The 14007-nt window shown below is 33.2% G+C and overlaps 1 long non-coding RNA gene across 1 annotated transcript in view; it reads left to right on the plus strand.

Moving 5' to 3' along the window:
- Nucleotides 1-1471: 1471 nt before the first annotated feature.
- The window catches only part of LOC128675458 (uncharacterized), a 90157-nt gene continuing 77621 nt past the window's right edge, over nt 1472-14007 (plus strand). The window contains exons 1-2 of the long non-coding RNA XR_008405285.1: nt 1472-1598; nt 1711-1759. This is a non-coding gene — a long non-coding RNA (uncharacterized LOC128675458). The remainder of the gene's footprint in view (nt 1599-1710; nt 1760-14007) is intronic.

Raw genomic sequence — 14007 nt, forward strand, 5'->3', positions numbered from 1 at the left:
GACTATATGCATGGTTAGTATAGTATAACAATAAAGCTTTATTTATTTCATGTACTTAGTTACAATTACAAACATTCTAAATAATTTAAGACTTATTTGAATATTATAGCTTTCAGTTGGTATATGTGATACCTAGGTACCACGGAAATCTGATTAATACGTTGTCCATGATGAGTAAAATCAGCACATCATACTCAGATTCATTGCAAATTCACCCTTATTAACGCGGCATAAAGATTTATCATGCAAGGTAAGTTGACATTCGTATTCTGTACAAAATATGTAGGTAGGTACTTAATATCATGTTAGGTACTTTGTTGGATATGGCAAACTTGTTTTATAATTTTTGAAATAAATGAGCAATCTTTTGAATACACAGAATTTCATACTTTTTATATGTAAGTACCTACCTATAGGTATTCACTATGTTACATGCAAAGTGAAGCTAAAATTAATTCGACAAAAAAATATCGCTCCATAATAAAAAAAGAAAAAATATAATGATTCTATTGTGTTATGAGTTCCATTGCGGAGCAGCAGCGAAGTTAATTTTCAGAAACGTGCAATCTCACACGGCCACACTTAGCGGTGTTAATATTCTGTGCGCTCATTATTTTTTTATTGTGTAACATAACTGTGGGGCTGGATTCTAGAAAATATAAACGCTAATTATGGTTATAGATTTATATTTTACTCAAATTATATTCTACTAGCGGTAATAGGTATTGGCTTTTCAGACAATACTTAAATCAGGTTTATTCAGTATTATATTAGGTTTATTCGGTTCAGGTTAGACTGTCTATAGTGTGTAGGTATACCTACCTACCTATGTGACTCGACCATTAGCAATTAATTAAGTGGTACTTACCTATAGGTGTACCCTTTATCAGACAGAAACAAGATTATTATATGATTCATAAAATATAACGCACACATTTTCACTAATTTCAAAACGTCTAATTTTAAATCCAGAATAAGCATCACAAAACCACAACTGTCGACGGTAATTTCGTATGAATGAGGTCTACACGTCTCGCGTACAAAACACGCCGAAATGAGCCTTATTTCTTTGCAATAAAAGGTAACATAAGTGGTATAATTTTGTAAGTGCATAATAGAAATCGTGACATGGTGTGGCGACGTCTAGACGTGTTTCATGTCATTTGCGTCACGTTTGTTTGTAAAATGAGAAATGACAAAGCTTGATAGAATAAAGCAATTTTGTTTGGAAATTAAAAGTAATTTCTTTACAATCATATAGGTACGTGGGCATACTTCCTTCTTTGTAAAAAACAGATTTCTGTGTAAACGCATTCCTACCATATCGGTCATATAGATAGGTTATGTTATAATAATAAGCATGCGCGCGAAACTTATTCTGTGCTCTAAGTTGGTAATTCAAACGGTCAATCAATTATATTGCGCAATATGAATGAACGAATGAATGAGAAGTATACTTGACCAAATAGAAAAGTGTCATCTTTCACCGGGCCAGATATCTTTTTGTTCATTCATTATTGCATAAGTCAATAGATCGTCAAAAGAAAGGCTTGCACCGAACCGAAGAAAGGAAAAATGTGATGTTGATGAAAAATTAGGTAGTTATCGAAACAACAACGAAATTCTGGATTTGTAGTGAATGGATGCGTGATTTTGATAAACTTTGATTATAAGTAAGTACCTAATACTTCACCAAATTTCTCATTTCAGTGGAACGCCATCCAGGGGCGCAACGCAATCAGACCTAGTACTCACCTAAGTAAGTATCTATTTACTATATTTCTTGTGTGGCTTTTCTGTTTTGTATTTAAGCTTAATATTCCTTAAAAACTTAGTTTCTAAAATAGTTAATACTTAAAACAATCGCCTATTTAGTAAGTACTTATTATTACTTTCATTTATTTATACTTAAGGAGTACTTTTATCAACTTACATCTAATGTTTACAGGATAATCTTAATATTTACATTTACTTCCAAAATCACATAAAAATAAATTGCTTATGTCAAATAGGTATTTTAAATCTATGGTGACAGTAAGTTAATTTGTGACTTTTCATCGCAAATCCTTACATTCTTAAGGACATTTCAAAACAAGAATAAATTACGAGTACCAAGTCGCGGATGATTTTCATGCGTTTTTCACCAATAGATAGTGTGGTTCCTGTGAAAGATTTAGGTGTATAATTTATTACATATTTACCCGAGCGAAGCCGGGACGGGCCGCTAGTAATAAATACAGCAAAACTTTTTTGAATTCAATAACAGTGCAGCAGAAACGTACCTATTCATATACCTATATGAAAACTCATCTTAAATATTAACTCAATAATGACTGCAGACGGTTCCGTACAGAAACAAGAAGTGAAGACAAAAGAATATTTAAATCCCACAGACTGCGAAATGTAATAACGTTGAAAAATTCCGAGACACGGGAATTAGAGTTGATTGAATGAGATCACGTGGAACGTAGACGGGAGTGTGCGGGCGTTTCATTGGCATCAACTTATCGATTCTGCGGATCGAGATGAGTACTACTTAGTCTTTATTAAAAATATAGCTTTTGCCCACGGATTTACCTGCGTGCATTCCCTAAAGGAACAGTTTTTTTTTTTACTGGGACAAATGGTATAAATTACCAACCATACGTATGTTCCACTACTTACTTAAGTGGTACTTAGACATATTCAACCAATAGTTGAGTAAGTAGTTGAATCGTGAAGAGGTAGATAACAAACAAACTTGCAATCCTAAACGAGACATTACATTGAAGCTTCAATATTCTATTTTTTTAAGTGTACCCACATAAAATGTTAAAATGAAACAAAGTAACCGACGCAAGTCATTCCAATGAGAACCGCAAACACGAGCAGACGTCAATGTGCTAGACCTTTGGCTGGCTCGGAGATTTGAAGACGGTAATGTGTGCACTTCTTATCGTGGAGACATGCAGTCTGCTCGAGGTAGGGACAGCAAAACAATCTATTTTTTACTCGGGTATTTTTACTGAAAATTACAATAGAATTAACTGAGAATTGATCAGTCGGTTGGGTATTCAGCGAGACTTTCTGATTAAGTATATATTTCTGATTATGTAAATGAAATAATTTATTCCATAATTTGTGATACATTTGGTGGATTAATTAAATATTGATTCACACGTTAGTGGACTTTGACAATGCAATAGACATACCTAATTATAGTCAGTTAAATCATATTAAATTTGTATAATAATTTGGCGGGCCGTCCTGATTTTGACTACAGAATTTACTGCCGGGACAGAAAAAACAACGTGTTATAGGACTCACTCAGTTCGACTACTTGGTAGTATATAAAAAAATACACCATGCACCGGCCATTATAATTCCTAACAATAAACGTGCACCGCTTCCTATATACCTAGATAGTCTATCTTAGACTAAATATGTCAATCTTTTTGTGATTTGAGAAAATTCGATAGGTACGTCGTAATTTTTGCAGTCATTAATATAAGATTTACCTCCCATCAAACCTATGTACAGAATAACGTTATACCTAATAATATTTTTTTAATATCAATGAATATTTAATGACTATAGCCTTTTTGCAGCCAGTACGTTCATTGTAGAAATATTCCACATTATCGGTGAATCGGGAGTATTTGAAATATTCATACGTTTAGAAAGCATTAATGCTCAGGACTTTATCATAAGAGGCTGCCTTCTGTCTCCGCCTGATTTAATACTTGATTTGAAATTGGAATTTCTTATTCGATTTATTTATTTTTTCGAATTTACTTATTCCAGATTCAAATTTTGCTTTCTATTTTTATTTTTTTTCATCGGTGCCATTCTGTGTGCTTTCATAGATTAAATTAAATATTATCATAATTTTTTGCCATTTTCTTTCTGAGCAAAGGCCTTTTTCTTTCACGCCAACTTGTGTTAATTTAATTCACGTACTACGTCCTGCCTTTGATGTTGTCGTCTGCCCATCTCACGTCTTCCGTAATTAAATGTCCACCAATCACACAATCAATACCACAGATAAAAATTCGGTTTATGTAAATTGGGACAAAAAATTCTAATCAGATTACACTCCACAAATAAAATGTCATCTAAACAGTCGTTTTAGCGAAATTCGTTAGAATTCGGATAATTCCCGTCATCTTTCGCATTTAAATTTTCCCTACGTATTGAATAATGTGTAATCAGAAGATACAGAAAACCCAATATGATTATTCCCACACCCTTCTTTAAATAAATTAACAAAATAAGCTTAGTCATTACTTCGTATTCATTAATTAAGATCACATGCGCGAGCTTAAACCAATCTTGAGAACAATTGCCTCCCAACTCGAGGGTGGGGTGGCCAATTTAAGAGTGATTCGTGGGATTTTTTTTTAATTGCGGCGATTGGTTGTTTTTCATGTGTTCTAGTTTTTTTTCTAATGGGGTTTTTGATTAAATTTCGGTGAGATAAACGCGATATGGATTACAGTTTGAAGCCCACCCATTAAGTTTGGTTAAGAGAGATACCTTGTATAGTATTATGTCGTAATCTCTTACGGGGTAGACAGAGTCAGTACTCAGTAGAACAGAGTCGCGAAACTCGAAGATCATGCATGGCGTTTTTTAGGGTTCCGTACCTCAAAAGGTAAAAACGCAACCCTTATAGGATCATTTCGTTATTTTAGGTTATATTGAGATTTAAAATTATTAGGCCCATCGTTTAACACTTTATACTACACCATTACTGTCTTCTTTTTTCTATTTAAGACTTAAGCTATTATCAGTGACGTTACGTGGAATGAAACACATATAGTATAGAGCGTTCAATAAATCATCAATAATTACATATACTTAGGTACAATTTTTTCCTTCCACTTCTTCACACCTTCACAGCATATTAAAAAATAATTTGTGGTAATTTAAAACTAACATGGAAGAGAGTAAAATTTATCTACAAACTCACGTAATCCTAGCAGAATTGAACCTGCGAATTTATATAGAGAGTCCTAACCACTAAACCCAAATAATCAAGTAAAAGTTTCTAATCTTCATAAATCATAGTCACCACATTCTCAAGACAACAAGACGTGTATTACTCTTACTCAAACTTTTGTATAGAAATCGCGAAAGAAAGGACTCCCCCACCCAATGGGGGTACGATAATACGTTCACACACAATTTCGTTTCAAAAGTGTCTGTTCTATTTGAGAACCAATCTGCATATTTATATGTTTGTTTGCTCGCTCTCTACGTCTGTACTCTGAATTTTAAATCAAGTGTTTAAACAGGAATTCTTAGGTTCTTGTGATTTTACTTATTTGAGATTTATAGCGGAGTCATTCATATCCAATGGCCTGTGTTGAAATGTAAATACTCATTAATATCTATACATATAATAAAACTGTACCTAAATGGACTATGTCTGTCTGTGCATAGGAGATTGAACTAATAGAATAGAAGCCAAAATATTTTTTTTTTAATCTGTCTGTCTGTCTGTAAAGCGGGTAAAAGCTAGTCTACAATATTCTTTACTATTAATTGTATTTAAATTACATGCCCAATGTGAATAAAACAATTTTTAAGATTATCATCTGTGATTCGATTTGCCTGACGTCAATTCTCTTTAGGAATGATATTGTTGTATCGGCTGCCAAGGCTATGCGTCCCTTAGTCACCTCGTCCTATTTTAGGACGGGAGTTATCACTAAATCCGTATAAAGAAGTAGGTTTAGCGGGCGTCCAGAAATAGGAGCGAAAACACATCTCTGTACACAATAGTAAGAGTATTGCATAATATTTTTCTATGGCTTGAAGCCCACGTTATTACCACAGATTATATAATACTTCCAGTAGTATCACTTAATCTAGGAACAGCAAATTCAGACTAACTATCCGAAAAACACGAATATTTCCGTAAAATAAGCCAAAAAATAAAAGCAAAAAACCCTTCATCTCCCGGGCGAGATCTCCTAACAATGCTTAATAACGGTTTTGAATCGCGATACGTTCATTAAGATGCCTTTTGTTCAAAATGTATTTGGGGGTAGGCAAAAATTATAACATACAGTGCGACGCGGAGTAAGCGGTGAAGCATCAACGGTAGGGCTGGCTCTCCGGGGAAAACGGTATTCGCATATTGTATCGTTTGTAGATTTAAAAAAATATATTTTATTTTTATGTTCTCATCTCACTTTGATCATTTGTAAATGGAAAAGATTATGTAAGTATATTTAATTATATGTATGGATGTTTAATAAATAATGATTTCTATAAATCAGATTTCGATAAAAATTGATTAACCGGTAAAAGCAAACTTAAAATGACATATCAGAGGATCAGCTTAATATTTAATATTATAATTAATCATTTTATGCTTGTCATCTTTACACGTTTTCCCAAGCACTTTTACACGTCTAATTTTAAATTATATATTGCTAGATGTTGCCCGGGGCTTCGCTCCCGTGGGAATTTTAAAATAAAATATAGCATATAGCAATCTTAGATAATGTACCTTTCTAATTGCGAAAGAACTTTAGAAATCTGCTCGGTAGTTTCGAAAATTTTCCCGCCTCAAACATAACAACTCACAAACTTACAAACGCTTACCTCTTTATAATAATATAATAGTTATTAGTAATAGTTATTAGTTTTCTCAAAAGGCTTCAAACTATAATTAAATAAATAGCTTTTATTATTCCATCAATCATATCACCTAGACATACTACATATTGTGGAAACACAAAATTAATCCAAGCGTTGACAACCCTACCACATACGTCTGCTAAATATAAAGTAGCGACGCCTGGCGTTAACACTGAGAAAACACCAAATCCACAGGGTGCTCTAAGTTAATTTCGCGGCACAAATAAATAATTTCTCTTTCATACGTTCTACTTACAGTCGTGTATTTTTTTGAATAAATTTCAAGTGATTGTGATTCATGCTTTGTTCAAAAAACCGCATTATTTTCCTATCTAAATCATGTTTATTTGTTCGTATAACTTTATTGTACGGATAATAAGTACATAGGTATATAAACATAAATACGACAAAGGTACATGTACAACGACAGACTAATCCCATGTTGAATATCTTACAAAACGGCTTTACAGTCAAAAATCTTATTTCTAATATTAATTAAGTAATGTATAGGCTTGTATGAATGTGGCTACTTTGACACAAAAAATTTACCTACACGCTATATTTTCATAACGAGTCTTAAAATATAACAATCTTCACAATACTTATTGTTGAAAATAATTCAAATAGGTAGGTAATTTCCTAAAAAGTGTTTTTTTTTTAAATTCATATTGCTGTAATATCAGCAAATGAAATGGTAATATTGTTTACAAAATTGTAAGATAAAACGAAGTTTATTCTAGAGACGGTATCCAACTTATAGATAACGGTGATACTACGATTAATTTCTATCTACCCCTTCGCCCTGGATTAAAATATATTTATTTACGACAAACAACAGCTTAAAACAATCAACCTATATAAGATTACCGCAAGTATTAAGTCGAAATTACTGACGGGTGAATACACAAAATTAACCATGCTTCACGCGTGACTTTACTTACATTATTTTCGCTTTAGAAATTTTATAATTGAAGTACAAATATATTTTTTTTATTTTGGATCGTGCCAAACGGAGATAATAAAGTAGGAAAGCGGACCCCGGGTTCCGACGCTCAACGGCTGAGGAAGAAACAGGGAATACGCTCAGATGATATAGAGGGACAGGTATTACTTACATGATATTGAAATAAACAAACGATTAATGTCGTATGGTCTCGCCTAGAATGTTTATTTCCACCCTTGGATATAGTACGAGGCGATTAAGGGACACAATATGTTTTAGTAAGCACTAATGTGGTGTAATTTTTATTAACTGCTACATTAATTAATCTTTATATTATTTGATGAAAAATAGTTGAAACTGAAGTTCTAGTGTGAGTTTCGTTCTCTTAAGCATGGTTCTGCTATTCGATGATAGATGGCGCTAGCATGCAGTTTCTTAAGAGAAAAGTATTGGAAGTTTTAACAATGAATTTGTTTAGTTTCAACTAATTTTAGAACTGTAATTGAGTATGAATGATCTTAAAAATATCAGTTATTTTTGCTAATATCCCAATGCCAACTAATATTATAAATGTGAAACTATGTTTGTTTGTTACCTTTTCATACATTATCTACTGGACCGATTATTATGAAATTTGGTACACGGGTAGAAAATAACCTGGAATAACACATAGGGTACTTTTTATCACGATATTCCCACGAGAGCGAAGCCCCGGGGCGCAGTTAGTTATTAAATAGTTTTGACAGTACCCCCTACCGAATAGTGTACTCTAGTTACTTATATATACTGCTTACTTCTAAATAAGTATTTATTAATGGGAAAATTGGTTTGTTTTGCATATTCATGTGTAAAAAGCACATTTTTCACAATGTGAGCTAAACGGAATCTTTAGGTGTTATTCGAGTCTCATAATCAGGACGGCTTACCTCAAAAATACAAAACGAGAATATCGATGAACAGAAATCGATTCCAGCCGTCATAACATCGATTTAATCATCGATATCAGTTAATAAGACGTCAACACTTATAGTTAACATTGTTCTATCTTGTCTGTGCGTCTGGTCCTTTGTTCTCATAATTAGGATGGTTAGCCCACGATGACTTGTGTTTGTTAAGATGGGTAAGATACTAATGATCATGTTTTGATAAAATAAATAAGTTTAACTTACCTACTTACAAAGGTAATTAGATTAAATCTCCTATAATACAGAGTAATTCTGAACTTATATTTGAGACCAGTTCTTGCCCGCGGCTTCGCCCGCGTCCGCTTATAAATAAATATTTTTTGTCAATATCACGGGTACTGAGCAACATATCGCGATGAAACAACGTGATAGCGTTTAGTAGTTTACATAGTAGTTTTTGCGTGATGAGTGAACAAACATACAGACAGGCAACAATTCAAAAGTGTTTTTGTCTTCTATTAGCCCCTATTAGACAACCGACCGGATGTGTGTCAAAACGAATTGGACACACCAGATTAAACTGTTATAGCCAACGATACTTTAAATTTCATAACAAACCGTCCAGTAAATTTTGCGTGAGAGAGTAACAAACATACACACACACAAACATCCTCAAACTTTCGCATTTATAAATTAGCAGTTTTGGCAAACCTAAAAAGATCGCGTAAGAAATGGCGTGATGATACTCGTATTGCCGGTTTCCTGCGGGGGTGGCGACGGGCTGCCCTCGACAGAGATTTATTGAAAAATGAAGGCCTACCTTTGCCCATCAGTGGGACACATCAACAAAAAGTACTTAATAAATTAGGTAATGTAAGGATTTTTCCCATAAGACATGCTTATTGCTTATCCAAGTGTGGAAGTCGCAGGTTAATAGGAATCCTAACAGTCCTAACTAATATTAGGTACAAATGCGATAGTAGGTTTGTTTGTTAACTCTTCACGCTCTATCTACTCAACCGATCTTGTAGTTTGTAGCTTGTGAGAAATAACTATAAATATAAAAATTTACGAGAAAAGGCGAGAAGGCCTGTGAAGGTCTAATTTCTGAATTTGAATTTGAATCTTCTTGAAGTTTTGCATACACATAGTTTGAAGCACGGAGAAGGACATAGGGCACCTTTCATCCCGGAAAAATAACTGCTCCCGTGGGAAATCACGCGCACAAAACCAAAAGCTAGTGGTAGGTACGTTTGTTACTGTTACAACGTTATTTGACTTTGTAAATTATTTTTAGTAAATAAAGATTATTATTTGGTTACTTACACGGATGCATTGATCGCTAACAGTTAACCGAGATATAAGTAGTGAATGGAAGACAGACATTAACTTTCAATTAAAATAAAATAACTTAAATGTATTAAAAATACACAAAAACTATCGATACTAGATCGAGTACTCGATTCAAATCGAACAAAAGACAGGATGTGGTCGTCGCGTCCGAACGCGCATGTATCTTAACAAAATATAAATTGTTGCTTAAATTACTGATGTTCCTTATTTAAAAGTCATTAAGTAGTTTTTCGAATGCCGATTGGTTGAATAGGTGTCGTTTGTAAAGTTGTGAGGTCGCGTGCGTGCAAATCGATTATCGGAAAGGATTAACGATCGTGTGATTTGAGATCGAAGGATCGGTTCGAAGATTAATTGAGGTTTGAATTACGTATGTGCGTGGGTTATGATATCATAGCTAGTAAAATGCATACACAGTATGTATTTTGGACAAAGTATCATTTCTTAGTGAATTGTTTATTTTTGTTGAAATAAACTTCTATTTAACTACTTTTTGTAACTTGCAGTGTATTCGATTTTTTCACCTTGTCTCATGATAATGTCAAACGACTGCGTTTTATAAGTAAATATTGTTGATTTGAATCAGTGAATTATGTCTGCAAAATTAAGATGAAAAACATGCTTCATCTAGTAACCTTTTCACTTTAAAATATAGCAGCAATAACAATGTGCCAGTTATTTATTGAACAAGGTAAACAGCGCACAATAGACAATCTCAAGACCAATCTTTAGTTCATGCTCTCCTTCGAACTTCATTTCCCAAACGGATCGTTCCCACGAAGTCTCCACATCACTACTCAGCCATCATTCTTCTTCAAGTATTGCCCCGACAAAAAATCAACCGAAATTAACCCTAAAATCTATGCCAATAAAGTCGATTATTATTTGTTTTTAAACCGATTAGAGATGCGTTCAGCTTAACCTCTGTTCGAATTTCAAAAGACTTTGTCTCATTTTTTTAAATACAATTTTGTATTCAGCTTGTATTGCAATAAGGTTCTGTTTTCTTTTTTCAACGACTGGCAGCTGAGACTGTTTCAGCGTAGCGAATGTATGTAATACAGTATTCAAATATTTCGTGAATCATGCGCATTCGTGTGTATAATTACGTTTTTACCAGGGTTTAGTTTACTCAGGGCTGACCAAAAATATTTTGCATTATTTTGAAAATTCCGGCATCATCTCATTCACTTAATATTCTGATTCTATCTAAGAATCTATAGCAATTCTATTTTATAGCAATAGATTCTGATTCTATAGCAATAGCTATTGCTATAGAATCAGATGTGATTAAGAAATCGTAAAAATTATCATCAGTTGGACTTATCTACCTTAATCACTTAACATATAAATATTTCATAAGAAACTTTGAAAAGTGCTAATATCTGGCCTGATTTAATAATTGGTAGGTTCCAATATAACCCACTGTTTTCCACTGTCTATTTTTCAGAGTGCAGTCACAACGTAGACGTAAAAGTACCTAATAGTCATGTAATAAATCATGTCAGACCTGAACTTGATAAATCTGACACCAGTGTTAACAAATAACACACTCGAAAAAAAAGATAGTCTCTGAAGAATCAAAATACATTCATATACAGCTAGTATATGAATGTATTTTTATTCTTTGATTATATTCCTCCATTTTAAATAAAAAAAATCAGGTAACCCTGTCATAACCATAACGGGCTTTGCGTAGCTCAGTAGCGAATTTACATTCGGCCAGTATCACGCTGCGACCGATCTTTGACCTCCCCTAATAAGAGCCGTTTTCTTTTTTTGAAACGTTCGGAATTTGAATTTTGCGGTTTTGATTGAATCAACGATAGATAACATGATGTTTTACAGAGGAATAAAGTAATTTCGAAAATGTCGCTGCTCTTGATTAAATCTATATTATTATTATAAAGAGGTAAGCGTTTGTGAGTTTGTGACTTTGTGAGTTTGTATGTTTGAGGCGGGTAATCTCCGAAACTACCGAACCTATTTAAAAAATTATTTCACTATTCGAAAGGTACATTATCCAAGTTTACTATAGGCTATATTTTATCTCAAAATTTCCACGGGAGCGAAGCCCCGGGCAACATCTAGTTTGTCATAAAATGACTTTTCAAAATGACGCTTGAAACTTTCCATTTTTGGTTGCTGACTCAAGTATTCTTGTCATTCCCCAGAATATTATGTTCTAAACAAAATAAATTAACTCTTATAACCTACACACTAAATTAGAAATTATATAAGTCTGTATTAGTTCATTACTTCATCATTGAGTTGTGATGTAGGTACAATAATCTTGAGTAAGTATATCAGTACCGTGTGATAATGATATACTAGATATCTGCAACTATTACATATAGATATAAACACACAGACAACATTCCATAGTGACCAATAGCGTTCACTAATTCCGAATAGGTCTACGGCCATATCTGGTCCAGCTCCGAACATGTTGACACGCATTCATTCCAAAACAAGGTCTTACTTAAGGCGTAGTTTCTAATGCTTGATATTTCGATGACTTTTTTTATGACTTTGTCAAATATAGTGTATTGACTTTTTTATGACTTTGTCAAATATAGTGTATTGACTTTTTTATGACTTTGTCAAATATAGTGTATTGGCTTTTTTATGACTTTGTCAAATATAGTGTATTGACTTTTTTATGACTTTGTTAAATATAGTGTATTGACTTTTTTATGACTTTGTCAAATATAGTGTATTGACTTTTTTATGACTTTGTCAAATATAGTGTATTGACTTTTTTATGACTTTGTCAAATATAGTGTATTGACTTTTTTATGACTTTGTCAAAGTTGACAGCAGGGTGCATCGATGAGTTCAAAATGAGGGCGACAGAGACAGAAGTAATATTTTCACACAATTTGTCACAGGTATAAATACAGAAGTCGACTAGATAAAGTTCTATTGGTATCAAGTAATATTTTACAAGCACATAATTGTGTTTGTTGTAGGGACAAATCTTACATATTAAGTTAACTTTTTGGGGCACAAAGTCCAGCATTCTTCTAGCTTTTGCCTGTGGATTCTATATATAGTAAATAATGAGATTTATCTACCTTATTTATATACAAAAAATATGTTAAATTCTATATTTGTTAAATTACTCGACTTTCGGTACCGCAGATACTTGTAATGTTTTCGGTGAAACTTAACCCGTTGAAACGTGAACTGGCAATAAATAAGTCCACAGAATAGCAATTAACAAGGGATGATACCCCCGGGAATAATGGGAATTCAGCCGCAAGTCGGCGGGTATTAGAAAGAATTAAAGAAAATTCATTGATTAAATTAGTTTTTCGTTTTACCTGTTAACACTTTAGTGTTGATTAAAAATTGTTTTTAGGTATAATAAAGACAGGTGACAGGTGGATGTTATATTTTCATTTGCACAGAAATCATGTAGTTATTTATAATTAGTTAATTAATTAATTTATAGTCAGATGATAATGTCTTACTTATATGATTTTACATAAGAAAAGGTACCTTATAGAGGGCAGTCGCTTACGACCATAGCTTTCGAGGTATGCGGATTTTTACTTATTATAGAAAGAAGTCCGTATCGCGTCTGACTGTATGAATGCCATAAACACAAAAACGCACGGATTTTTGCAGGATTCACCAATAGTGTGATTCTTAAGAAAGGTTTAGTTGTATAATATATTATATTCTTACCTGAGCGAAGCCTGGTTGAGCCGCTAGTCATGAGCAAGCGAAAATTCCGTCCTAAACCACGTCCCAATAAGAAAAGCCTAAAAGCATGTGAGAATATAATTGAATAAAATAATTATCAAATAACAATTAATATATAATAATACTGATTTTGTTCGCGTATTCGCCCTCGTGAATTTCTCACAAAAACAGTTCTAAGACAGCAGGTATGTACCACATATGTACAGGTATGTACAGGTATATAGTACCTACTCTGTGTTCTATATATGTTTGAGAAATTTCAATATAGGTTGAGAAGTGTGGGTATAAATTGTGTGGGTATGAAATGATTCATATACCCAATCGAGAACATTTCAACTGCGATTTAGAAACTATTCGTTGGACATAAATATGCGTGTGGGGCAACTTTATATTTCACGTTCTATAAAACTGTAGCTTTATTTGTGATCAGCTGGCGGAGGGGTTACCATGAAACATAAAACACGT

Source organism: Plodia interpunctella, chromosome 14 (genome assembly GCF_027563975.2).
Source record: "Plodia interpunctella isolate USDA-ARS_2022_Savannah chromosome 14, ilPloInte3.2, whole genome shotgun sequence".
Classification (NCBI taxonomy): Eukaryota; Metazoa; Arthropoda; class Insecta; order Lepidoptera; family Pyralidae; genus Plodia; species Plodia interpunctella.